The sequence below is a fragment of the Neolamprologus multifasciatus genome, chromosome 12 (genome assembly GCF_963576455.1).
Source record: "Neolamprologus multifasciatus chromosome 12, fNeoMul1.2, whole genome shotgun sequence".
In the NCBI taxonomy this organism is placed as follows: Eukaryota; Metazoa; Chordata; class Actinopteri; order Cichliformes; family Cichlidae; genus Neolamprologus; species Neolamprologus multifasciatus.
Genome location: NC_140450.1, coordinates 4,025,957 through 4,052,447, shown reverse-complemented (window position 1 = coordinate 4,052,447; position 26,491 = coordinate 4,025,957). Strand labels below are relative to the sequence as shown.

General features: G+C 40.5%; 1 long non-coding RNA gene across 2 annotated transcripts in view; it reads right to left on the bottom strand.

Moving 5' to 3' along the window:
* Positions 1-26,491, bottom strand: part of LOC146506195 (uncharacterized) — a 142,492-nt gene that overhangs the window by 27,081 nt on the left and 88,920 nt on the right. For both annotated transcript variants that reach the window (XR_014877189.1, XR_014877188.1), the window contains one exon: positions 15,165-15,271. This is a non-coding gene — a long non-coding RNA (uncharacterized LOC146506195). The remainder of the gene's footprint in view (positions 1-15,164; positions 15,272-26,491) is intronic.

Genomic DNA, 26,491 nt, shown 5'->3' with positions numbered 1-26,491 from the left:
CTTAAAGGGTTAAGCAATTGCACTATCATATACATGCAATGAAATCATCTTCTATAACTTGTGTGCATCCCTATACATGGAAGAACATGCTGAGGGGTGATGAGGTTGGTTGAGGAAGTGTATAGTAGAAGGAGGGGAGGGCGGGGGAATGGAAAGGTTGGCATACGGTCACACGAGAGGCATTATCACGAGTTAGAGAGCCAAATCTCTGCCTTGTGTAGGATATGCATTGTGGGAACAAAGATAGACACGTGGTACACGCGGGTGGTGGATGGGTGGGGGTGGATGAGGGTGAGGGGTGGGGTTCCAGTTTGGGGGACGTATGATGATGGCCTGAATTGAAAAGAGCCACCTTTTGATTTTGGACGGGCCCCGTTCCTGGCAGGCTGGCCGGCCATAAGGCGGGGTGGGGCCTGAGGATAATGGCAGCAGAAGGGAGAGGAGGCCGACAGCTGGCGAATTCTGCCCCAATATGTTTCCATGAAAGAGGCGAGGAAATTTCAGAAGACGTGATGCCCGAACGACACGCTCGGCGGCAAAAGGGAAGATTAAAAATAAAATTAGTTAACATCTTGCCCGTTTCACCCCACGATGCACATTTCAGCAAAGGGAAAGGGAGGGAGAAGGGTGATGACTGCAGTGGCCATTCGGATTTCAACAGCTCCCCCCCAAAAAGAAAAAAAATCTTCCAGTTAATTAGAAGAAGTCATGTGTCACCTCCTGAAGCTTGTTCAGCACACACAGATGTGGCCTGGACTGTTTTAAAGCCACTTTCCATCATCTCGCTTTCTCTCTCCTCACTGCATGAATATCCTGTTTTCCCTTCCTAAGCATATTGTGACTCTAAAATGCAAATGACTCCCTCTCCCCCCCCTCTCCTTTCTTTTTCATTTTTTTCCACCTCCAATCACGGTGCCTCTAATGAGGTGTAAAATATGTGCATTAATGACAGAAAAGTTATTTAGATCTGGGGGAGAGTTAATTGGTTTTAATCACGGCCTACATCCATCTGGTTACGCGAGACAACAAACTACTTTATCCTGATGCCTCATTAGACATATTGTGGGACGCTACGACTCAAGGAGACGCTCGTCTCCTGCTTGTTTCCTTTGCACATGAGCATTGTTCAGAGGTAACGTGATCAGGAACTGAAGATTAAACAGAGCACACATGATATTTGACCATTTGAGTTAAATTTAAAAAGCCTGTCTCACTTTTATGAGACACACTCTACACAAATCTAAATAAAAATGTTTTTAAATCTAAATATGATGACAATAGATAATCATTCTGACTAAGGATTCTGATTTTGGTTGTATCACACAGCAGTGTTTACTAGCAGGAGGGCTAATTTGGCATTTTCCATATTCTACATGAACATGTATAATGTGTGTTTGTATTATGTGTCTGTTATATACTGTTATAGGGCCACTGAAAAAGAGATCTGGATCTCAATGAAGAAAACTTTATATCAATTGAAGCATGTAATGTAACAATATGATAAAAATCTTTTTTCCTAACTCTGTGTCTTTGTCCTGTCCCCTGGGTCGGCGCTCCGTGAGTGTGGTTCTGTCAGTGGTTTCTTCCTGTTAAAAGGGAGTTTTTCTTTCCCACAGTCTCCAAAGCACTTGCTCATAGGGGTCATGTGATTGTTGGGGTTTCTATACTTTATCAGTATAATTGTAGGGTCTTTGCTTTGTTGTGATTTGATACTACTTACTAAAACTTTATTTATTTATTTTTTTTAAATCAACAAAGACAAAACTGATACATTGTGCTAAATGTTGCATCACTGATGAGAACTAGAATATCATTTAAAGCAGAGGCAGTTTAATCCACGAAAGCACAGTAACATTATGTATTTTTAGTTTACCAAAAAAACTGTTAACCTTTGACCCCACAACAGAAAATCTTTAGACTTGACATAACATAACATGCTGCAAAACAGTTTGTCAATCAATGCTTTTAACATCATAAGGCATCATCTTCGTCGTCACATTTATGCATTTAAGTAACTTGATGAAAGTCGCATCCCCACAACATCCACGAACGGTCACACAAGTTTGAAATCTGACAGTAATTATGCCTCAGGGGAACATACATTTCATTCACTGACCTGAAGAGTTTCATGTTTCTGGGGAAGGGTCTCTTTAAGCAAAACACTCAGCTATCTGCTGTCATTCTCCATCCGCTAAGCCTAAAGATGCTCTCACCATCTGTTGGCAGTGTGACCATGTCCAAAGGACCATGTTTCTGAGGATCCTAACAGGCCAAGAACTAAAATGTGTGAACTGCAGGCCTGCTAATCTGAAGTGTTGATAAGAGGCTTGAAAACACACTATGTGTGACTTGCACCATAAAAACTAGGAACTCTTTGGGGATTCAGCCAAGATGAAGAGACTCAATATGCACCTCAAGGTTCTTTAAATAAATAAATAAATATTACAGCACCCCAAAGCTGTCTTCCTTTTAGGAGTCTCAAAACGCCTCTATAGTTTAAAGAGCTACAATCCAGATTTTTTTTTTAAACTTTTCAAACTTTAAGAGAACATTTTATTGCAGATGGCAACTGCACGTGGGAGAAGAAGCAATGTGCAGCTAGGTTTACCCACGTGCCTCATTAATCATTAGCATTCGGCTGAGAGGCTGCTTTATATGCCCCCATGATTCACGTTGTCACTTACAGTAGTCCATCTTCATTTTATACAGTGGGCCTCTAATGGGTTCTTTTGAGATGTGTCAACTGAACTGGGTGTGTGCGGGTGCAGCTTCGCCTATAGTCGCATTTTTTCTCTCCACACCTCAGAGTTGCAGAGTTTTCTTATTTGCTTCATTTAAAGTTACCCTGCCATGCAGAGCAGAACTGCATGAATGAACAGCTTTCACAGACGGGCGACTAATTAAAAGAAAACCCAGGATAAACAACAATGCAGATGCTTCCACACAGGAGCACTGCATGGTGCGATGATGCAGTTTTATCATGTTGTGTGACATGTATTTAGAAAAAGGCAAGAAGACGAGATTATTTTGAATTAAGATGGTGACAGGAAATGATCTAAGTGATACTGAAAGAGAACTCATTGTTGTGGCACAGATGGAGGAAGTCCACCTGGCTTCTGTTTCGTCTTGATAACAGACTAATGTGACATATGGGACATTTTTAAGAAAACTAACGAGCAACGTGTAATCCATTACATTTTCTTAAAAGCCTTAGCTAACAACCAGTGTTGGGAAGGTTACTTTTAAAATGTATTCCATTACAGATTACAGAATACATGCCCCAAAATGTATTCTGTAACGTATTCCGTTACGTTACTCAATGAGAGTAACGTATTCTGAATACTTTGGATTACTTAATATATTATCATGCTGTTTACAACTACATGAATGTACTATTGCTGTGATTTATTACTGTTACTGAAGGTCCGCGACTCCGAACCGTAGTAAAGGGACCTCTGGCTAATACGGTGGGTTCATGTTGGGCTCGTAGCCGAAAACTAGCTTTACTTTGTTGTCTGGGTCAACTTTGCTAGCGAGAGACAGAGAGAGGCGTTGAAAGGCTGCTCCAACAGAACTTATTGTTTCAGAGGAAAACAGGAACACGGTGTACAGTCGAGTCTTAATAGCTTACTTACAACTGGGCTCGTCAGGCTCTCTTCTTGGCTGCAGTGGTTATTATTATATTTACATGCTTCCAGCTCCCGTTTTTGCTCGATGACAGCTCGTACTTTTCCTTTTTCTCCCTCCCTCGCTCACAGACACATAACGGGTATGGCAGTCCATTCTCCCTGCAGCACGGACTACACTGCCTATGATGCTACATTCTTTAGAGCTATACCTGTAGCATTCTGCCTATTAGCTTAGCACAACAACGAGAAGGCCTCTCTCACCCAGGAAACACGCAGAGAGAGAGCGTCACCCTGTAACCATGGCAACCGTAACGCTGCCACCTGGGACAACAGAACGTAGCTGTCAAACAAAACCCAAACAGTCCTGACCCGCCACAATATGAAACAGGGAAGTACCGCCGTGTAATCCATTTATTTCAACAAAGTAACTGTATTCTAAATACCACTTTTTAAATGGTAACTGTAACGGAATACAGTTACTCATATTTTGTATTTTAAATACGTAACGGCGGTACATGTATTCCGTTACTCCCCAACACTGCTAACAACTTAGCATGAAATCCTCTCTAAATATGGCAACTTCTGTCTCAACATGCTAGCATAGCAGTAGCAAAAATTCTAATGTTGTCCAAAACCATTTGAAAGTGGTGGCCCAACATGCTATAAACAAAAACACTCTGTGTTTAACTTATCACCCATGTCCTGTAAATATGTAATCTGCTAAACGCAAAGAAAAACATAGGGAGATATGACCATTTATGCCGTACTGCCTTGTGTTTTTCTCAGTATCTAGCACAGCATCAGACAGAATAAAACCCTAAGAATACAAAGTATATCTAATAGAATAGTTTTTTCCATTTTTAGGCTTTGAGTAGCTCTCTCACACCGTACATGTTTGCATCCATCTAATTCAATCTACCCAAAACCATTAAAGAAGTCACATATTCACATGATGGATACCGAGGCAGATGGGATATGTAGAAAAAGACTTTCTATATTTTTACTTAGGCAGCTACAAGGGCTTCTGGTTGTTGTCCAAGAATTTCTGTCAGATTAGAAAAAATATGTTAATTATAGACATCAACATAGTTGCAGGCTTGTTTGGAAAAAGAAAAGTTTGCAATTTAGTGATTTGCAAGATGCTGCAGTTAAACTAGCAGCAGCCGTGATGGAAATTGCTGTGGTTATAATTAAGAAGACCTTAGCATATTTAGCTAAATTAAGCAGTGGGATAGACTCCATATTTACGGCGTCATTTCCTGACTAATTTGCCTTGCGCCCTTATGTGAGGTGTCAAAAAATACTCCCTGTGTTTACATTTGGTTCCCGCTTCCCTGCTAGTTCAATGTGATTGACATTTCTAAATATGTTAGGCCCGAGTGTGCCGATTCCCAACTAAGCACAAATTGTACAGGCAGGTAATGATGTGTGGTGACAGTCATTATCTGCTACTGAACTTTGACACCTAATCATGAGAACAGTATGCAAGTGGTGCAGATAATTATCTTTGGGATTGTCAGTGTGTGTATGTTTCTCTGCATGTGTGTGGACATTGAAGGCTGCAGGCTTTTTAAAAAGCCTAAATGATCACATCTAGATATGCGGTAGGGTTGTGCTGGTAGATGGTGACTGAGGGTGATTCCAATCAAGGTGACATTTAAGTTATTTTCCCATGTATTATAATTACAGTTAGCTTTCAGTTAATATCACACTATAGTTTTTACTTTTGCTTTTCCCCAAACCTGCAGAATTCACACAAAAACAAGAAAACAATGAAATGAACTTGTGTAGGAGTGGCTGATCAGTCACAAAAGAAGAGAGCATAGACCCTGGGTATGTTTGCATGGTGGACTGATGGTAAATTAGGCTACGTTCACACTGCAGGCGAAAGCGCATCAAATCCGATTTTTTTGACCCTATGCGACCCATATCCGATCTTGGTGTGACAGTGTGAACGGCACAAATCCGATATTTTCAAATCCGATCTGGGTCACTTTCGTATGTGGTACTGAATCCGATACATATCCGATGTTTTAGAAAGCGACTGCTGTTTGAACGGTCAAGTCGGATTAAATCAGTCTTTTACGTCACTGACACAAGACAGACGCCAATTATCAGCGCCGGAGAAGACATCGCGAACGCTTCCTGGCCATCCAGTAAAACTGTTGGGAAGACAACGTTGGAGAAACGTGAACATTTTATTTGTACTGTATAATCTGCAGATTCTGACAGAAATCTGCAACTATCCTTTGAAGCAGCGCTCCTCTAAAACAGCAATAAGGATCATTATTAGGTTATTTACATTATTATGTAAATAACAAAATAACTTAAAGCAAAAATTGGGAAACGTGAAGTCCGAAGTCTTTATATTAAGGACCATCAGTCAAACAATACTGTTTGTTCTGGGTCTAAACAGAGCGCGTTGTGTGTGACGTCTTCTTTTGCGCATGCGGCCGCTTTGAGCGTTCACACTAGAGCGCGTTTGCTGTCGCATTTTATTTGTAGTGTGAACGAGCAGACAAAAAAATCGGATTTGATCAAAAAATCGGAATTGAGCATTAAGACCTGCAGTGTGAACGTAGCCTTAGTGCTTAGTCGGTCAACTGGTTTTGGACTGAAGGCCGCAGCAAAGTGATTGCCAAAACTATGCAAGAAATATGACCCCGCAAAACTGCTGGATCACCATATTGCACCCAAGGCTTGTGGTTTTATCTTCAATTTCACAATGTGTGTAAATGCAGTTTCTCTCCACTTCTCTGCTCTGTCTCACCATCCATCCCATGAGTCATTTTTATTCACTTACAAGCAAATGGTTCAGTTTATGAATACCCTCATTTTCATTGCACAACAAACAATGTATCCAAGTGACTATGTGAAAGAGAAAAATGCATACAAAAGTAACAGAAATGTTTAGAAACCTGTAAAAGTACAAGTCTCGAAAAATACCCTTGCTTAAATGAGAATCTGTAAAACAACAAAAACACTTTAAATGTGTGTTGTTTGCTCTGTCTCTCTGGATCACGCTGAAGGCCTCCACTCAAACAGCATAAATGTTCCCTTGTAACACTGTTGCATCATGGGATAGGATGTGTTCAAAGAGGTTGAAGCCGAGGATCCAGGCAAACAGACACAGAGCACCGAGGCTGTAAAACCACAGTGGATTTTTACATCTGTCTGGCCTCATTGCTATGCACGGAGCCCCGAGCCACATTTGTCTGCTTCCACCTAGGGGTAGAGCACACTGGCTATGATACCGCCCTGACAGATTACCGCCTTAAACAGTGAGAAAGAGGCCTGCCAGCAACAGCTGTCCTTTAGCATTGGAAATGCTAAGTTCCCCTTTGACAAAGACTGAACGGGAATGAGTGTCAACAATGCTTCGCCCTGGAGTGGTTGCTAACATCTTGTAACTTCCTGTGCTGCAAACCATTTCTGTTGGATACTTTTGGATCAACAGAGCAGCCGAGTTGTAATATGTATGGTAATTTTTCATTTCTGGCCCTTCTGATGCCTGCTGTAGAGAAAGAGGAAAAAAACGAAAACACTATGTCAACAGTGCTCTTGAACTCGAGCGGTACGTTAGTCGGCTGCTATGCAAATGAGACCGGGGGAGAGGAAAGCAAACAAATCTGTTAATTGATACATCCTGTCAGTGAAGGGCCTCTGGGATTACCAGGAAGAGCTAGAGTGTCATTGTTGGATGGCTGGGACACACTGCAGGAGTTTAAAGTGCATCTAATGGGGATGTTAGCGGTCATCCTCTACAGGCTAATGGCAACCATTTTGTTGGCACTGGAGAGGTGCCCAAGCTGTCGAGGACCAGGTATTCGGAGTGACCTAGGTGACCTACGCCGACCTGGGCTTACAAGTGTGCGGATAAGTTCAACAGCCTCTCCAGAAAAAAGCCATCCGTGGCAAGACGACACTAATTAAGGTAGCGCACGCAGCTAAGTCCCACAAGTGTAGCACACAGTTGGAGTGTATACTGAACCTTGTCATGTAGGTCACTTTGGCGCTTTTAGCAAAGCTATGCATATTAATGGACCTGTGATACACAGTTGCTGCCTCAGTGCTCATGGGGGGGGTTTGTATACTGAATGTGAGGCTCTTTTTGAAACATATGCATTGCAAATTGAGATTACGGGCGGTTACAGTTAGCACAGTCCCTGTGGCATTATTTAGCCATGAGAAAAATAAGAGTACACGATGAATCACGAGTTACCCATGGATGAAATGATAACAATAGGAGAGGTGTAGAGAAATGACTTTGTACTCAGTAACGTGAAAAAACATCTGTCAATAAACCCAAGCATGTTTAGGTCCTAACATACTGTCCGTGTGTTACACAGGGCAACAGGATGTATGTGAGACAATCAGAGGGAACGTAAAAGGGAAAGAAAGCACCTACAACTGCTTTTAATGCAGTAAGTGTAGCTGATGTATAGATGTGCCACTAAGATCAGTTTTTGCTTTGCTTTAATTTGAGATTTTCAGCTTTTCATGATGACAGAGAGAGGGGACTGTTGTCTTTCCACTCTAGACTAGATATGTTGATTTGTTTAAGAGTCAGGATTACATGGAGAGTGCTCTTTTGGTGCTCTTTGGGGTTTTGGTCCCTTTTTTGGCCATTTTGGATTTAATTCTTAATTCTTCCACATACAATAATATTTTAGATAATGATGTGCCTCCTCTACTATACGAGTGCAAAAGTCTAAATTGAGACAGCAGTGCACAAAGCTCTGATCCTACACACAGATTTTATTTAGGTAGTCAATATAAATATGTATGACTGCTAGTTTTGATCTCTTCAGTGTCACAATTAATATACTGGTGGGCAACCTCCTTGCTTTCATTCCGAAAGTTACCTCGTTGCTAACCAGCTAGCCCGGGGCTTTGATGTCTTTCATCTGTGGAGGCTGACTCGTTGGCCAGTCTTCAGTTCTCAATATTGCTTAGCAGGAAGGACTTCTTCCTGCAGGTGCACACTTCAATACCAGCATCTCTCCTTTACAAAGAGTGAGGAGCCCGAGGAGGCGCTCAGTGTACAGCTGCATCTCTACATCAAAAGGAGCCAGATGAGATGTTTTGGGGATCTGACCAGGATGTCTCCTGGATGCTTCCCAGGTAAGGTGCTTAGGGCCTGTCCTACTGGGAGAACAAGCCTTGGCAGACATGCTGGAAAGATTCAAGCTCTCAGCTGGCTTGTGAATGCCTCTACTTCTCCCCGGCAGAGCTGGAGGAGATGGCCGAGGAGGTGTGAGCATCTCTGCTTAGAATACTGTGACCTACGCCCGGATAAATGGTAGAAGATGGATGGATGCATGAATGGAAGGGCTATCATATAAAGGGAGGAGGTTGAGTTTACACACATGAGCTGATGGACAATTAATCAGCTCATGTATGAATAGTGAGGAACATACTGAGCCTTAAGCTGATGATATTACCCAGTTATTCAATTTTGCAAAAAACTTCAAATGAAATATTTGAAGGGGAGAAACTTTATAAACAGACATCTTTAAAATCTCACAAATTATATTACCTAATATTGCTAAAGTTTGTTTTTCTTTTGGCTAAATTCACACAGTGGGGGTTTAGAGGAAAGCCTAAAACTTCAGGGTGGAACATGGTTTTAAGCTAACATGACTAAGATTTGACCATAAAGTAGGGCTGCACGATTAATCGTTAGAAAATCGCGATCTCAATTCATACTTATGTGCGATCTCATTTCCAAATGACAACGATTAAAAAAAAAGACGACGATTGTACCGCATTTTGATCCGGGATGTAATCTGCATGAAAACAAGCGCTCACTCTTCCTGCTCAACAAATGACGAGGGCGGAGCCTCATACCACGTGATACAGAAGCTGGCTGCTAAAATTAGCAGGGAAAAAACAACGGAGAGCACGTCAGGGATGACGAGAAAGTGACAGGAGAAAATCCGTCCCGGACAACCACCCAAACATCAATAACGGGAACCTTATACAGCGCTTCCCTATACCCGTCGAACTCCCGCAGGCACAAAGAAATTACGGAGGCTGTTACTTATCACCTGACCAAAGATATGGCTCCATCAACACTGTGCAAAACGAGGGATTTAGGAAAACGATCAACACCCTAGACAAACGCTACACAGTGCCGTCCCGCAACTATTTTTCTATTGTTGCACTACCTGCTCTATACACGCAGTGTCGAGCAACGGTGGAGACGCAATTTCAAGCAGTACAACATTTTGCGGCAACGACAAAACGTGAGACAATTGTTGTTTTTATGTTTATTTATTGTTTTTATGTTCAGTCTCAACTGTTACGAAGTTGATGTGCAGTTAATAAGCGCAATAAATATTTATACTGGAAAAGAAAATCGTGAGAGAATCGTGATCTCAATTCTAAGCCAAAAAATCGTGATTCTTATTTTATGCAAAATCGTGCAGCCCTACCACAAAGTGTATTTATCGATCATTCCTTAACTCATCGTCCATTTAACAATGTCATGTTTTCACATTAATCTCCCATTAAATTTGGGTATTGTTATGTAATTTTCTGTTTGCATAAATTGTAAATGAATGAATCAGAGTTTTTCTATCATTGTGATGTATTTTAAAAAACAGACAAAAGTGTGTCATAAAGCTGCACACAAAGGTGCCAAAGCACTGCCAATTTGGTCCGTGTTGTCTTGCTGTGTGCCTGCCTTTCCTCTGATCTCCTTCAGTTCAGTGGCATGCATGTGGCACAGTTCTTCAGCTGAGCCTCACAAATCGTCTGCCGCCACGTCAGTCAAGCCTTGTTTACAGATATCCAACATCCTTTCCTTCTCGCCTGGCTGACTCGCCGCAAAGTCGGTCGGGGATGTGTGATGTACATCATCGGTAATCAGATAAGTTGGGTACCATCCTCCTGCTTTCTCTCCAAAACAACATGTCCACTGAACTGAAAGCCAGAGTGCAACTGTCACATTAGCAGCCAGAGAGTACTCACTCCACTGCATGCCTGGTAAACAAACCCCGAAAGATGTTTTGCATGACAGACAGACTGACGGCTCTTTCAGGCGAGTCCAGAGTGTCGCCGAAAAGACCCGCCACACTCTCCTCTCTGTTGTCAGTTGAAACTCTTTAACCAATTAAAATGGCAGCGCAGGGCGCATATTTGAATATGCATGAACAGAATGTTGCATTTATGAAAAAAAAGGGGCTGAATCTGCTAATTATGTGTTTAACAGTCTATCGCCGAGCTGTTTCACCTTATATTTAATTTGCACATGAAATGTCCCCTCTCATGACGGCAACCTGCATTTTGATCTCACATCGATTTGTGCAAGCTTTCAAGTGTGCTGCTTTAATGAGGCATTTCATACTCACTGAAAGGGACTGACTAAAAGAATTGCGATAAAACCTCCGTGATCCCAACTAACTGTTGTTTGTCACTTTTTATAATGAGCCACAGCCTCGTTAGATTTCCTTTTCCTGTAGATCATAATGGAGTCGTCACAGTTTTTCACCTCCCCACAGCTATGTTCTCCCGTGGAGGCGATGCTAGGCGGTTAGAATTTACCACTTGATGAGTTTTGCTCTGAGCACTCTGGCAAAGTTGGACAATTATTTTTGAATCCCTGGGCTCTCTGTGTAGCAAATGTGATGGAAAAGGCCAATTATGGAACTCGATTTATTAAAATGTTACAAAGCGGTGTTTGCGATGTTGCTGGAAACGTCATTAGGAAACATAGGAAATGGTTATAAATGACTGACACGTGTGGCTAAGGTCAAGAAAGTAGTTTGTAACCAATTAATACTTTCATTTATTGCACCAAATTGCCGTTAACCAAAATGTTACTAAATGTTTACAGTGTCAGCGCTTCTACTGCCGGCCTCTCCGTATCCCAGCTGGAATTCCAGTAGCCTTCTCTTCTGTTTCTGAGGTACGCAGAAAAAATTCCAGTCAGATCCTGTGCCGCTTGCCAAAAACACTGCTCATCCAAAGTCATTTGCAGCAAAGTCCATTATCATCATCACTTGTGGTGATGAATTCCCTATGATGGTGGCAGGCCCGCAGCAGCCTCCACTCATAATGACATTCTGCTCTTGTTGGCAGTCACTCCCCGTCAGATGGCTCATTCCCAACAGCCAGCATGTCAGACAGTGCACACACACAATACTGGGTTGGGCCTTTACACCGTAAATGAGGGACAACAGGACTGTTGCTTGAAAGGCAGACTTCATTTCTGGTAAAGAGACCGTGTTCTATTCTAGTCAGCATGTTGTTTTTAATGTAAACATCTGTGACATCCTGCTATAAATATGTTTAGCTCTTTTAGATTTTGGAGGCTTTTACACTTATTTATGTAAAAATACAGCAATGGGCAAGTATTAAAGGAGCTACCTATACATAGGGCGAGGGACGGGGTACACCCTCGCAAGTCGGCAATCCATCACGAGACCAAAGGTATATCAGGACGCTGCCACTGCTTTCAGTGCTGTTGTTCCATTTTCTTTCCATTCTGAAAGGAACCCAAACATAAAAACTCTATGTATTTCAAACTGGGGCGTGATTATGGCAGACATGTTAAACTCACAGGTGGATGCTTCATAGAAGGCTACTTGACAGTCTGAAGCATAAAGAGAGGCAGCGTGGAGGTAAAAGGGAGAGACGGCGATGAGCTTCCCTGATTTCACTGATAGGCTAAATTAAGGTCGATGCCCCATGAAGAGAAATGGTAGAGGTTCTGCAAAGCCAATAATATTTAAAGCACCATGCGACTAAGTCATCACTTTAGAAATAAAACAGCTCCGTGGTCACAGTGAGTCTGCTCACTCTGGCAGCACAACAACTCAGGCAAAGATGTGGAAGCAGCTGCTGACTGGCTCCCTCCAAAGACAAATACTCAGAAAGCACATCTTTAAGGTGAGGCCTTGTGCAATCACATTTCTAAGTATCTACAAAACTGGGTCCTTAAAGGTGTGTCAGCACATGATGGTTATTCCTGAATATACATTGTGGATTGTTTTTAAAAAGTGAACACAGTCTGCTAATTATTGCTAAGTAAAAAAACAAGAATCTGAATCACCCCAAATTAATCACAAAATCTTGCATGGGCTGTACCACACACACACACCAAAGCATAATATCTGTGAGGTATACCTGTATCATTACACCAAGGGATGCACCGATACCGATACTGGTATCGGGTATCGGTGCCGATACTGTAAAATGTGTGCGTACTCATACTCATAAAAGTTAACCGATACCATGAACCGATACCAACTTATTTCATTCATCAGAGGGTGGCTTGTCATTTCTGTTGTCGTTTTTTAGATTGGCCACTAGGGGGACATCCCGCGCTAAACAGGCACAGGGTTAGACGAGTGAGACTGGCGGCTCCAGATAAAAAAGAGAAACTGGAGGCTGCTGTAGCTAGGCTTAACAAAATGTCAGCAGTGTGGAACAGCCAACTTTAACTCAGGTTTTGGAAAAGCGATGAAAAATGTCAAGAGAAAATCCACGGGCAGTTAAAATAACAGAGGCTCTGACTCATTTTATCGCTCTGGATGACCAGCCAATGCCGGTCGAGTAAAACATAGGATTGCACCGTCTTCTCAGCATACTCGAGCTGCGATATGAAATTCCCAGCCGCCCACACATCAGGGAGATAATGGTGCCAAAACTTTCTGAAGAGGTAAAGACAAGCAGTGTGTGCGCGATGTCAGTCCTTGGTTTAATGGCACAGTAGACTGATGATCCACGGGCAGATGAGGAGTTTATTCATCAATGCCAAATACTTTTGTTATTTTGTTTGTTTGTTTATAATATGGACACTCTGCAATAATTTAAACATTTATTTTATTCTCAAACCTAATTTGTATTTATTTTATTCCAAACAGAAGTGTTTATTTATTATTCTGAAAGCTCGAGACAGTGCCAATAGTTCAGTGATATTTTGTAAAATTACAATGTGGCGACTCTGCAATAATTTAACAGAAGTGCTTATTTTTCACTTGAAATTTTTTTGTGGTCATTTTTATTAAGATTTAATTTTTTATCGGCAGAGAATAAAATAAAACCTGTCTTCCAATTCATTGCATGTGTGTGTGTGTGTGTGGTAGAAGTATCGGTTTTTGTACTCGGTATCGGCAAGTACTCAGATCCAAGTATCGGTATCATATCGGTTTGAAAAAATTGGTATTGTTGCATCCCTAATTACACCTACATATAAAATCACCTGCTCTCCAGCTGTTATGAAGATGGGAACATGTTGGGTTGTAACAACTGTGAATGTGGACATTTTAACATGAAAAAAACATTAGTGGGAGTTACTCGCTTTTTGAGTCAGCCTCGTGTGTTCATTGGAGGAACTGCAGTTTTTGGGACTTGCACAGAGGCTTCAATTTTTCAGCCCTGAACTTTGCCACTTGCCTGTAACATACAGTTAATGTGTAATGCCCACGACCTCAAATTAACTGAGCGTGATTAAAGGGTGCAATATGATGAGAAGAAATTATAGTCCCCTTCCCTCTTTGGAGAGATAATAACTGAGATCGAATCATAAAGGTCACAAGCACAATGAGTTCTGGGACCACCCCAGATATAAAAAATGTGCAACAGCATATTTGCACATCAAATGCCAAGAGCGTATAAGTCAAAATAAAAATAATAGAAAAGAATCGTTTGTTTCATGGATTTTAAGAGGTCTGTGGTAGTGAGTGCTCTGTTTATACTTTAATTTACTAAATTGATGCGTTATTATCAAGAATTTGCTTTGAATTTCTCAATTCAAACACTTAACCGTGTGTTAAGTGTTTGAATTATAGTTGTTACATTTACATTTGTTTATGTATTTAACATTTCTGATGTAATCAAAACTGTAACATTGATAAAAACACCAAAATAGAATCTTAAAAAGATACTTTGTTAGGTCAATTGAAAAAAAAAAATTATCAAAATGAACTAAATACTGTCTACAAGAAATGACAATGTTGTCTTTGATTCTATTGTTGCAGCAGGGGTCCCCCCCCCCCCCAGGTAGTCCAGGGACCGCGCTAGTATTACAGTAGAGGCAGCTTTTGGGCTATTGGCCCTCCTTCTGGAGAACTTTAATCGGTGCTCTTAGAATGATGCTTGACCTTCATTTATATGTCAGAAATATGCATATCATCGTGCTTAAGTTCTTTAAACTGGCTTTGTGGTAGTTGGTGCTAGAGTACATGTCACCAGGACCACACACATAAACACATACAGACAGAGTTACAAGGTGAGAACAATACCAGCCGCGCTGTCATGAACGGTAAAGATTGAATTGTAAGATACAATAGGAAACCCTGAGAGGTGCAAAGCAAGATGGCTGAAGGTGACTCTAAGCCTGAGCTTATCGGGGGATTCAGTAAACAAGAGGCCTGGCAAGCATTGCACTCGGCTGTTGACAACCGGTGATGATGACCAGGTGGGATATGTTATCCTAACAGTCTGGAACTCTTGTGAATTATTTGCTGATAGATATAAACAGCTGTTATTCTTGGTAATGGAAAGCAATTAGAAACATCTGCATACTTGGCTGTGAGCGATGCCTCCGAATGGCGGCCGCTGCTCCCAGGTGCCGCTGGGAAATAATTACATCATCGGGACGGGGGCCGGGGCTGCTGAGGACTGCTAGTGATCTGTGAAGAGCGAGGAAGAGAGCCCAAAGAGGGACACACACAAAAAATTACATTAGTCAAACTTTTAAAGACGTGCGAGTTTGATCATTCTTTACGCTTAAAGTCACAGACCAGTCAGCAGTTAAGCTTCTTTATTTCATTCATTTAATTTGGGGATGACTGATGCTAGTAGTGAGAACAAAAAGTGTTAGCCACATCACCTGTTCTGCTTTTGTATTGTGTAGGGAAGTATTGAAACTAGGGATGCAACGATACCAATTTTTTCAAACCGATACCAATACTTGGATCTGAGTACTTGCCGATACAGAGTACAAAAAACGATACTTCTACCACACACACAAATACAATGAACTGGAAGACAGGTTTTATTTTATTCTCTGCCAATAAAAAATAAAATCTTAATAAAAATGACCACAAAAAATTTCAAGTGAAAAATAAGCACTTCTGTTAAATTATTGCAGAGTCTCCACATTGTAATTTTACAAAATATCACTGAACTATTGGCACTGTCTCGAGCTTTCAGAATAATAAATAAACACTTCTGTTTGGAATAAAATAAATACAAATTAGGTTTGCGAATAAAATAAACATTTAAATTATTGCAGTGTCCATATTGTAAACAAACAAAATAATTATTATTATATAGATAATAAAATATAAAAAATTATAAAATAAATAATAAATAAAATAATAATTGGCCCCCTAGTGGCCAATCTAAAAAACTACAACAGAAATGACAAGCCACCCTCTGATTAATGAAATAAGTTGGTATCGGTTCATGGTATCGGTTAACTTTTACGAGTATGAGTACACACACATTTTACAGTATCGGCCCCGATACCGATACCAGTATCGATACCAGTATCGGTATCGGTGCATCCCTAATTGAAACACCCCAAAAATAACCTCTGCAACAATATATGACACATATTCTTACTTATCCTCATAAGGCTAGCAGAGGTTACTGTGTGAAAGTGGCAGGAAGGATGAAGTCACTCCCCAAGACATTTTGAACAGTCCACTGCTCAACCGGCCAAAAGGATTTTAGGTGATTCTTTCCATGTGCTGAGTATCTGGTAATGAACTCCTGGAGATATAGGCTCCCTTTGTGTAAGCTTAAGCATTTAAACATTCATTTTTCAGTAAAAATGAACAGTTAATGCAGGATAGACACGGCGCTGATGTAACTGCACTTTTTTTCTTTTAATTTTAGGTTTGTACTTAAAAACTAGACTTAAAGTATACTGCAAAAAAGATGGGGGCTCAAAAATGCTTAAGGAATAAAAATATCTCCACATGATCTTCATATCCTACATGTTATTTAGTGACGAAATGAATTGAGACAGCACTGGCAGCGTCAGCACGACAGGTGCAACCTGACAAACCCGATCAACATTTCTCAGAGAGCATCTGCAGCCACATTAAATACACACCGTTTAGTCGTTTCAGTATAACCAACCTTAAAGATAGGCGCGAATGAAAAAGTTATACATTTTGGACTCACAAAGACTTGGGGATGATCCAAAATATTCTCACTTTGTAAAGCTGTCCTCTCACCAAATGTCTGAAATTCGGTCTTCGTTGGACAGAAGCACAAGTACACGAGCACACTTATAAACACATACACCCACAGATGAAGACAGCAGACATTTGTTATGGTGATAATTAATTCTGCTTTCCCAGCAACATAAAAGATCTCTATCTTTCTGATATTTTCTTTAGTTTGAAGTTCAGCTGAATGTTGCCAAGTGAAACTCTTCGACACTCTGGAACTCCAGAGGCGTTGGCCGACACCGTGACACATGGAGTATGAAACATATGTGAGAATACACAAACAAACAAATCAGCCTAAAATAATGACTTTAACTTGTTTAATTACATGTAAATGTTTCATGTTGTTTTGTTACACAAATACAATGTAAAATATTGCATTTAAGGGAATCTGGTCAAATGAAATTTGACGGCTGTACATTCACAGTTCACAAGTACATTCTCCTTAATGACTAATTATCTGAATAAATAAACCTTTCATTACTTTATACTTCAGTTACATTTTATTCAAAATTACTGCTTCATGTTTATTGAGGGTGAAATCATCGTTTTTGAGTGTGCCCAGCGTGCAACATCCTGAAAATGTCAAATAGTTTAAAACTAGATCATCTTTATTGTCCTCAATGTATTAAGAGCAAGCCAATCAAATCTGGAGACTGGTTTTACCTTTTTACTGATGATTTTTAATCCATTTAGGAGAAACATTACATATCTGTTTTTGATCAACATCTGAGCTAGAGTCCCTCTCTCTTATTTTGAAAGTTCAGTAGCTACCAAGCAGCTAGCCTCAGTGCTTCCTATCTCAGGTCTCTGGCTTGCAGGCTAGGTTTATATTGTGATGGTTTTCAAATTCATTCACCTGCGTTCAGTTGTCCGGCTGGACTTCCATTCCACTGCCTTGGACTGTGCCTCACAACGGCCTTGCTGCTCTGCAGACCTGGGATTTTTAGGCGTCCTCTAAGTCTACAGCAGCAGAAGAACTGGTTCAGGTGTCACTGCTTTGTAAGTCTTATTTGCAAAACTATGAGAGAACGAGGTCCATAGCAAACACCTCCAGCTAGCCTCACAAGTCTGCCACAACTATGCAAATTTATTTGAGGTGAGGGATAATCTTCAAAGAATAGTCCAACAGTCCAACAACAAATAGTATTTGTGATTGATGCACCTGAAATTAGTTCTTTCCCCTGTTTTGCAGAGTATATGCATGTGCACATATCTCCACCACAAACAATCTAAATCTGTGAGAAACACTGATTTTGTTTTTGATGACCCTCACAAACCAGTCCAAACTGGGTTTCCTTGGTCTTTATATCAGATGATATGTCTTCAGGCTTGGAGACTGGGTGTCTTGTCAGCTTTGGTATCCACAGGCAATTATGGTCCCATCTATAAAAATACCATCTCCCCAACACCTTCAGCACTCAAGCAGCCCCATATCCTCACACTCCTACCTCCAGGACTATGCCTTCTCTGTGGTAGTCCTGGCCAGGTTCACGGCAAACATGCTGGACTCCATCTGAGGCAAACAAATTTATCTCTGTCTCATCTGACTGGAAATGTGCTAGCAATGTGCTTTTTGCTATTCTTCTGCAAGGTTTAATTTAATTTTACACCAAGAAGTGCACACCTTAGTACCCTTTGGAGACTTTGTGAAGTTGATTTTTTACGAAAACACTTGTTTTTGTAAACTGTTTTAAAAAAATCTATATTTTTAGCATTTCTGCTACCTCTTCAGATGGTTGAGGCACCATAACATCTTGATTAGGTTTAGCCTATGTTTATCTTATATAAGAAGTCTATTGTTCCACAGACTGTGCATCTGTCACAGGACAGAACCAGAGAATAATTGTTCCTCTCTGGTACTTCAGTAAATCTAGTTAACATTTTCTGCTACTACATGACATGTACCTCTTTCACCCATAATCACGAGGCCCTTTACTGAAAATCTCTTACAGATATGCAGTCAGTCACGCCACAGTGTCTTCCTCTAATTGTGTTGTGTATGGAGTCGCTGACCTTCTGCACCAACGTCCCCTTTTCTCTAAACAATACTGAAGCTGTGAGAACCCCGACTGTGCGATGCCTCTGAATTTACCCCTGCTAAAGCATGACTGTGACTCTCCACATAGATCAACGTACAGGCCCCCACTGAGCGTGCTCATCAGCTGTAAATACCAGCAGTCTGTGCTGCCGTGGTGAAATGAGCAGTCTGGGGGATCTGACCATGTTGTGAGGTGGCAGGTTGGGCCCGACTGTTAAAGAGTGTGTCCTGTAAGCAGAAGGTCACAGGCCTGATTGGCTCTGCAGGCAATGAGTCCTGACTGGATGTCCTTGAGCAGCATAATGACCCCTGAGGTGGCCCTAACGAGACTTTGTTCCCAATAGCAAATTTTCTGCAACACTGCAATTACACTTTTTTTTCTAAATGTATTTATATGTCTAGGTATATATGCATGCATTATTCTGTTTAGCAAAAGAAAATCAAAAGATTAGCAAAAAGATTCCAAAAAAACCCACAAAACTCAAAAAATCTTGCTCATTTCATCTCGCGGGAGAGTGATGAAAAACTGCTAAAATAAAGCAGATGGATGAGCAGGAGTCACCCACAAGCTTAAAAATGTTTTCCAAATTCAGCTTATCCACAAACCTGTGAGCAGATAATGTCCAGTCTGGTGGTGAAATATCACTTTGAACAAGATCTACACGAAAACAACACAGCGAAAAACAGACGGGGAAAAAAATACTTTCAACTGCATTGTCTGTGAAGCAGACACGAGATAGAAGCAGCTCCAACACAAAACATTATGTTTGTGCCTTTGTTTCATTGGGCCTGTAATCCCTCGGGCAACAAACAGAAAATATCCGTCAGAACGGATGAACCTGCGGGCCATGAGTCGCGGCTGTTGTGGTTGGATACGGTGATGCTGGCTGGCGTACCTGTCACAGAAAGCTGCAAGCGTGGTTCAAAAACGAGGTGGCTGGTGTCACACGAGTCTGCTGAGGGAGTCTGACGAATATGAGCACAGCAGCGCACACACAGCGAGTCTGTCAGCACTTTCTCCTCCTCACTTTTGTTTTCCCTGCTTTGTACTGTGTTTTGGGTTACATGTGCCCTACTCCGTTTAACTGCAAATTAGACTGTTAGATTCTTTTATTTGCTCTTTATTTTGTCAGCGTCCTTTTTGTTCTTACTGTTGAGACAATGAATGGTCCTAAATGGCTGTTTACTTGAATGTCATGTTGAAATTGTATTAATGTTTCTCGTTTGTTTATATCTATAAAGGAAATGGAGAAACTCAAAAAAAAAAAAAAAAAAAGGTAAATGGCCTGCATTTGTATAGCGCTTTACTCAGTCCCTAAGGACCCCAAAGCGCTTTACACTACATTCAGTCATCTACCCATTGGTGACAGCAAGCTACATTGTAGTTACAACCACCCTGGGGCGCACTGACAGAGGCGAGGCTGCCGGACACTGGCGCCACCGGGCCCTCTGACCACCACCAGTAGGCAAACACGGGGTTAGTATTTTGCTCAAGGATACTTAGCATGCAGGGATCGAACCACCAACCTTCTGGTTAGTGGCTGACCTGCTCTGCCACCTGAGCTACAGCCACCCCTAGGTTGAATCAATTCAATGTCTTTTGTCGACAGGCCTACGCAATAGCATCTATGGCATTCAGACAAATGCTCTACATGCTTCAAATGCAAGCTAGTTTCACTAATCATCATTTCTTAGTGTTCTTTGTTTCTTTTTTAATTTAGGAAAGTGTGTATGTGCCTCCTTAAACATATGCATGCATGCATATGTTTAATGCATGCAAGCACCACAAATTCCAAATTAAATCCGCAGCAAAAACTAGATTTGGATTTTTAATGCATGTCATTGTGGCGGGGCGTGGCATCCGCAAGCCGTGGATGCCACATCCGCAAGCCACGCCCTGCCACAGTCATCTTCATCCAAATTAAGATTAAGAAATTAAGAATATATTTTCTAAGAGGGGCCAGATAGGCAGGATGTGGACTCCAGGTCCAAACCAAGGGCATTCTTGGGTCAACTGAGGCAACAGTAGCCACTGCTCAGCACTCATTGAAAAATGTTATTACAATGCAGGTGAAGAAGCCAAAAAAATCATGAATATCATTGATACTGGACAATCCTGAGACCAAACAATTTACATCCATTGAATCTTATTAATTTTTGTGTAACATAAACTTCAATCTTTTCCCAGTAAGGTGACCACTGGCACTGACAACATGTACATGTTTCTGGGTGGAGCTGTCCGATATCGTCATCTTGTTTAAATATAAGTAGAAAGGCTCCACTTGTTCATTTTTATTATTCATCAGTAGCATTTAAGGTCAACAGATGGTTGATGGTTGGTGCTTGTATCAGACCAGTGTACCCTTTGTACAGGTTAAGCCGCCCAGTACTACAGCAAAAACCACTGTACATGGTGAATAATGTGATTCTGATATAACACAGTCTGTTAATCTATTCATAGAGACTGTGGTGTCCTCATACTACAAATCAGGTACATGGTCAGATATACTTTTGTAAATGCTTTTCATTTAAACTGAGCCTGTGGTCAGGGCTGATGAAAAACAATAATAATAATTGGTGCATGGAGGTATGGTACAGGACATCGCAGTGGATGAAACTAAAGTACTTTCCTCCTCCCAGATGGTCCGTTCAGCCTTTTAATAATGAAATCTGCTTTTGTGTTATTTAAAAAATTACAATAACCTTTCTACTAATCCTCCGACTTACAACTCCATACACCTGGATTTCTGCAATACACGTACGTCCAAAATCCCCTCGGCTCTGGATAACATATTAGGATTATATCTCGGATATGGTTCTTTAATAAATAGTTTAGATAAGCATATCTGTTTAATTTTATCCACCCGCCCTCCCTGCGTGCAGGATTACAGTGAAAGGATGGGTTTTGTTGAGCGTGTGTACTGCAGTCTGCAGCCAGAACATGCAAACATCTGTACAACAATTCATCAGAAAGAATTATGTATGGCAGGCTGGAGGGCTCTAAGCTGTGTGTATTTCAACATCTCAGTGTCCTCAACGACAGAGGCACATCATAAATAATGGAAGCAGAATTAATTGGTTTATGCTATGAGCATGTGTTATATGTATTGATGGCATAGCATTGGTGCAGGGATGCTCTGTATTGGGCTAGACATGTATACTGCAACTTCATATTTGATGAATGTTCTGGACTTGGTGGCAGGATTTATAGTTTTGACTTTTAGCTAATATTAATAGATAAATTAGCAGGGAAAAACAAACAAACATGAATAAGGAACCAAGGAAGGAACAGGCTTTTGGAAAAGTAACAGAAAAGGAGAAAGACAGTTGTGTTGGCAAATTCCCACAGTTGTCTTCAACTGTTTCAGTTTTCAGTTTTATTTGTCATATGCAAGTTAGCACAGGGTCAACATTGCAATGAAATGTGTTTTACGAGCAGCAGTCACTCAGCAGCATGATACAGTAGGAGAAAATATAATAAAATATAATAAAATAAAATATAAAAATATAAAAATAGTAAGGAGCTAAATATTAGAGAGACATGGTAAAAGATAAAAGAAAACTAAATATATATGTATCTATAAATATAAATATATGTACACTAGTGATTAAATAAGAAAATCTTGAAAAGAAATATGACGGGAGGGCAGACGGGATATTGCACAGGAATGAGCAGCAGAAAATTACAGTATTGCACTTTAAATATAAATATCAATGACAATAAAGTGAAGTGACCAGTGCAGATTAAACAGAGTACTTGTGAAGCTGCAGGGTAGCTTCTGAGTGCTGTGTTGTGTGTGTTTAAATGTTGTGGTTGAGGTGTCGTACGGCTTGGTGGTAAAAACTGTTTTTAAGTCTTGTAGTCCGAGCAGACAGACTCCTGTAACGTCTGCCAGATGGTAACAAGGAGAACAGCTGATGTACTGTGTTGGTTTTTCCATGAATTTGGTCAAAATCTAAATGTCTTATAAGTAAAACGATAAAAGTGTGAGCAAACTGTTGTCCTGCTAGATGAACAAAGAATATTTTAAAGTGGAAAAAACTACACAGCCCTGCTCTCAATCCAGCTAACACCTTTGGACGAACTTGTCTCATGTGAGCCAGGCTTCACAGGTCTGAGTTCTCCCATGGACATGGTGCAGGTGCCCAATCTAAAATCATTTGATTTCTTTGCCAACGACTGAAAGCAAAAAGCTGACACAAGCATTACATCACAAAAAAGCGGGGCCCAAAGCTGGAACCACTGATGTCAGTGGCTAACTGAGGGGCTACCAAAAGAAATTCACCACTGATTTGGGATGGGATCCTGGGACTCTGTCAGCAATAAATTTTCATGCCATGGAAATGACCTCAACTTTTGCCAGAACCATATTCAGATGTCTTAAAATGTGAGCTTATTTTCAAAAGACAGAACTAGCTCCAGACTGGAAAAGAGGTATTAATGGAACAAAATCTTCAGCCAGGTTCCCACAGCTCATGAACAGTTTTCCCAGATCTGGGGCAGCAGCGGATTCACTGGTTTCTGTACATAACACTTACTGGTTTCAGACACCAGCAATCCACTGGCTTTAACATTCTCTACATGACATCTATCTCACGCTGCTCATATTTTAGTGAGTACATGATCAGCAGAAGCCTTGCAATTATTTAAGTACAACTGCCTGCACACATTGTGGCATTTAAAATGGACCTTAGATACTCCTTGATTCTGACAGATGCAACCCTATAACCAACCTAAATGTTCTGTGCCAACAATTTCAAGACTCGTGTTTTCTACAATATCTGTACATGATAGCTAATTAAAAGTTTGTGATTACATGTCAAATCTATCCTTCAATAAGCCAATAAACATTGTACGTGATGAGGTAGGAGTAGCTGAGCTGCAGAAGCATTTTGGGAACAATATTTCAGCACATTGAACGCCTTCATATCTTTAAATGTGTTCAAGATACTGATATGCAGACAATGTCAATCACAAACAATCCATCCAACACCCTTTACTTAATCCTATAGAGGGTCCACTGGAAATAACCATACACCCATGCACCTCAGTATTTACTGCACACACTGATTTGCTACAAATAATACCCAATGGGGATTTAATTGGGATTGGGGCACAAATCCAGTACTATTACTTTAAAGGTAACGCTTACAAAGATCGTGTTTAACAGCTGAATCATCATTTCTCAAATGTCACTTAGTTATACAGGGTGGACCATTTATATGGATACACATGGGAATGGTTGGTGATATTAAAGTCCTGTTTGTGGCACATTAGTATATGTGAGGGGGCAAACTCCTCAAGTTGGATGGTGACCATGGTGGCCATTTAGAAGTCGGCCATCTTGGATACAACTTTTGTTTTTTCAATAGGAAGAGGGCCATGTGACACATCAAACTTATTGGTAATGTCACAAAAAAAACAATGGTGTGCTTGGTTTCAATGTAACTTTATTCTTTCATGAGTTTTCATGTAACTTTATTTTTTACAAGTTTCTCTTTGTTCACAGCCATTGACATCTTGAAGAGGTTAACATGTGAGGAGCGGATCGAAATTGTGTTGTGGTCAGAAGTGGTCAGAAACTTGTAAATAACTCATGAAAGAATAAAGTTACGTTGAAACCAAGCACACCATTGTTTTTCTTGTGACATTACCAATAAGTTTGATGTGTCACATGGCCCTCTTCCTATTGAAAAAACAAAAGTTGTATCCAAGATGGCCAACTTCTAAATGGCCAACATTGTCACCACCCATCTTGAGAAGTTTGCCCCCTCACATATACTAATGTGCCACAAACAGGACTTTAATATCACCAACCATTCCCATGTTACTACGGTGTATCCATAGCAATGGCCCACCCTGTATTTTACTATATTTACATCTTATACTTGAGTTTTTTTCAGCAGTAAAACTCATCAGAACAGCAAAAACATAATGTATTAAACAACCGGTCATCAGTTCACTGAGTTTTTACCATCACAAAGCAGCAAGATAACCAGTTTTCAGAAGCAATTAGCCTTTTGTGGTCTAACCAAAAAAAGTGTGACAGACCTTTAAATTATGCATGCTGCACTTGACCATGAGGTCTGAATTTCTAGGCCAGACACCCCACTCTCTGTGGGTCCTGACCCCTGCTTTTTTTTTCTTTCTTTCTTCTTTTACCTTGCGTGCTTGGATAAATACCTCAGCACCTGCATGTTGCACTGATTTCACCCAGCCCCGGCAGATGGTCCTCACCCTTCACTGAGCACACACTCTGGCACCTGGGACGCTGGGGAAATCCTTCCGTGATCTTGCCACTCTGTCACGCCATACATGCACATATTATAAACACAGATGCAATGGCATGTGTGCAGGCATGCGTGTCTGCAAGCATGCACAGGCAAACATGAGCAACAACGAGTGGGTGAAAAGATCCAAACAGGCTCTTTATGCATGTGATTAAACACATAACAGAGCTTTTCTCTAGCTTTTATCTGAGATGTATTTAAGTCACTGCCCCTACTTTCAGTTTTTCACATTGTCAAGTGTTTTAATCGGATACGTGGTTAACCCTTTAAGACCTACCATAGAACCAAGTCCACCAGAGCTTATATTATATTTTTACATGTTGTAGTGCCATTTTTGGGAGCATTTCAAGTTGCTATACATCAATACAACCATTACAGCCTAACTTTTAATAATATGTCTGCATTAAGTGCATAGTAATTACATAAATTGAAAAAAAGTGCAATAAACTACAAAAAAATTGAAAATCGTTTTTGTTTTTTTAACATATATTTCTAGTTAGAGAAATTTAAGAGGCTTATCCCTCAAAACTGTAAATACAAAAAAGTTGCACAAAATAGTTTCCCACCACAGGAAATTTATTTTGAGTGTCTTCATAGTTTTATTTTTGAAATACACCAATTTTTATATACTGCAGGAAAAACGAAAATAAATATTATAGTGCAAATTTGCAAAAAAACTGCATATGCATCAAAATAAACTATTTCCAGCAGTGCAATATGAGTCCTAAGCATCCCAGAAATGACACAAAGTCATAAAGTCAAAGATAACTTTTAAAAACACCAGTATAGGCTCATGAGGCCCTGATGGTAAAAAACTACATTTCCGCGAAAATGACGTCACTTCTGGTTTCGGGCAGGTCATGGCGGACATGCGATAGTTCGCGCTGACGTCTATTCCAACGTAGGAAGTGTTATGAACAGCTGATCGGATCGGCAAAGCGTGTTTCTGGAATATTATGTTTTTGTTGCTGCAAGTGCTTTTATGCCGTTTTTGCAAAGCTATATGTGGAAGGAAACTGTGACCGAGGACAAGCTGATGGCATAAGATGTAAGTACAACTCCTCCAGTTTCATATGCAAAAAAAATTATTGCGCTAGCTTACGTGGTTGCAGAGCTACTGGGATTTAAAAATAGTTGCACAAAACGGAGTGTGCCTGCTCCGACCGGTTTTAAAGGGTTGAAGTAACGTGAACATTATTATGTATGTTTTTTCTAAACACAGAAGTTTTCCAATTTCATTGTACTATTGTACTAAGTACTACTGTGCAATGATAATAAAAAGATTTCTTCTTTTGGTTTTTTCCTCTTCTGCCATACCAAACATTAATTCAAGTCAA